The sequence below is a fragment of the Sesamum indicum genome, unplaced genomic scaffold (genome assembly GCF_000512975.1).
Source record: "Sesamum indicum cultivar Zhongzhi No. 13 unplaced genomic scaffold, S_indicum_v1.0 scaffold00259, whole genome shotgun sequence".
Lineage (NCBI taxonomy): Eukaryota > Viridiplantae > Streptophyta > Magnoliopsida > Lamiales > Pedaliaceae > Sesamum > Sesamum indicum.
This window is the reverse complement of record NW_011628153.1, coordinates 63,967-66,899: the sequence shown is the minus strand read 5'-3', so window position 1 is coordinate 66,899 and position 2,933 is coordinate 63,967.

Here is a 2,933-nt window from a genome sequence, read left to right as displayed (position 1 = left end):
GTACGGTAAGCTCTATTAATAATGTGCTCCCCTCTCCATTTCCGTGTCGCCCATTCAATATCTGTTGCCCAATCTCTATTGGGCCAGTGAAAGCGAATCCTTCTGCGAATCTCATAAAGGCACTGACGACTAAATCTGCATTGGAAGAATAAATGTGGATGAGATTCCGTAGCTCCCTCATCGCACAGTATGCACACCCCCAGGTGAGATAGCCATTATTTGTCTGTGGTAGGAAGTTTGCCTAGGATTGCTAGCCATAAGATGAACGAATGGCGAGGAATCTTCAAGGAGCCCAGAAGTAGTGAAGACCATCCTACTTTCGGCTCGGGGTGAGTGAATAATCGGTAGAGGGCCTGAGTAGTAGGTTGCCCTTCGTCACATCTCCACACCACCCGATCCTCTCCTCCGAAAATAAGCGGTAGGTTATGTGTGATTTCCAAACATTCAAAGTCAGTGATGGTAGGCCATTGCCATTCTCCTACTGAAATCACCAAGCTGAGTTTTGCTGATTCTTCAAGTCTAAGATGGCGGGGACCTCGAGGGAATCGCTCGATAAGTGGACCCAAGTGATGCCACGGGTCCTGCCAAACAAAGAATCTGTCTCCATTTCCAATCTGGTAATCCACGATAGCGCGAAGGAAAGGACGTAGCCTGAGTATTTTTCGCCATCCCCAAGAACCTCCATGTTCACGGATAGTCCAAATCGATCTCTCACGTAATCGGTCTTGGTAGAGCCACTGAACCCATATGGATGTCCTGTCACACTGGATAACATCACATAGTTTCTTGCTCATTAATGCGCGATTCAAGGTGGAGATGTCCTTGAACCCAAGTCCCCCCTCATCCATCGGTCGACACACATCTTTCCAGGCTACCTTAGCGTACCCACTGGACGTCGTACCCTTCCATAGGAAAGTCCTCAACCTCTTCTCGATTTCCCTGATGACTTTCTTAGGTAATATGAATGCAGAAGCCCAATATAAGCTCAATGCTGAGAGCACAGATTTGATGATTTGTACCCGCCCAGCATATGATAATGAAATCCCTTCCCATCCATTAATACGTGCATCAATTTTTGAGATAAGCGGTTGGCAATCAGAGATGGTCAGCCTAGACGAGATTAAGGGAAGACCCAGGTACCTCATTGGAAGGTGGCCCTCCTGAAAGCCCAAAATATCCAGCATCTGGTCCTTCAAATTTTGAGCCGAACGTGAAATGATTAAGTGACTTTTTTGGACATTCAGCCGAAGGCCCGACAACTCCGCAAACCAGTCCAATCCCTCTTTGAAGACTCTGATGGAGTCTAAGTCAGCTTTGCACAGTAAGAGGAGGTCGTCTGCAAATCCCATCTGAAAAACCTTAGAACTCTCACACTTCCAATGATAAGTGAATTGGATGTCCTGTTCAATTCGTTGCAAGAATCCCAGATGTAAGGCTTCCATAACAAGAAGAAACAGATAAGGAGAAAGTGGGTCTCCCTGTCGTAGTCCTCTCGCTCCAGCAAAGCACCCATGAGGTTTTCCATTGAGCCCAATCGAGAATGATGTCGTGGTAACACACTCCTCAATCCACCTTGTAAACGTAGGTGGAAACCCGAACAGCTGCAAAACTGCTAACAGGAAGTCCCACTCCACCGTATCATAGGCCTTCCTGATATCCACTTTAAGTGCGCATCTCGGGGGTAGGCGCATCTGGTTATATCTGGAGAATAATTCCTGGGCTAACATAATGTTGTCCCCAATGCTTCTTCCCGGAATAAAAGCTGTCTGACATGGGCTAACTATACACACGCTTTATTTAGACTGAGGTGTGTCCCTTGGCCTGTCAAGGGAAACACCGCTGGTTGATCGAATTCCTTTATTTTCTTTCTTTATCTTTTACTTAATGCAACTTACCTTTCTCGAAAAAAAACCGTGCAAAACAGCTAAATTTTGAACGTTCTAAGAATTCGACGAAACCTGTCCCAAACCTGGTCTAGACCCAAGCATTTGCGTGGTAAATTTGCTAAGCGTAATAATAACTACAAGTTAGTATAAAAGGGAAACAATCTTGCTTTAATAAAATAATAACTACAAGTTAGTATAAAAGGGAAACAATCTTGCTTTAATAAAACCGTGCAAAACAGCTAACTTTTGAACGTTCTCAGAATTAGACGAAACTTCCCAAGCATTTGTGTTGTAAATTTGCTAAGCGTAATAATAACTACAAGTTAGTATAAAAGGAAAACAAACTTGCTTTAATAAAACCGTGCAAAACAACTAAATTTTGAACGTTCTCAAAATTCAACGAAACTTGACCCAAACATAGATCTAGACCCAAGCATTTGTGTTATACATTTGCTAAGCGTAATAATAACGACAAGTTAGTATAAAAGGTATACATTTGCTAAGCGTAATAATAACGACAAGTTAGTATAAAAGGGAAACAAACTTGTTTTAATAAAACCATGCAAAACAGCTAATTTTTTAACGTTCTCAGAATTCGACGAAACTTGACCCAATCGTTTATGCTAAAGCGGCAAAACTCGAACAAATTATGTTGTAGCAAAGAGCTAAGATGCAGTGGATGAAAGACGGAGACCAATGTTCTAGGGTTTTCTTTCGTAAGATTGCTCAGAGACGAATAATGAGGAGAATCTTGTAGATCAATGATGAGAATGGTACCACACACACGGATCAAGGGGAGGTCGCCCATGAGTTTGTCTCATACTATCAGAACCTTTTAGGAGGTATCAGACGACGGTTGATAGTGGATATTCGATATCTTAGACCATGGGCAAGGCACTGTATTACTGATGAGGAAGCTAGCCACTTACTCCTACCAGTATCGCCGAATGATGTGAAGCAAGCAGTGTTTGATATCGTTGAAGATAAGGCGCCGGGACCTGATGGTTACTCGTCAGGGTTTTTTAAGGCGGCTTGGCCTGTGGTAGG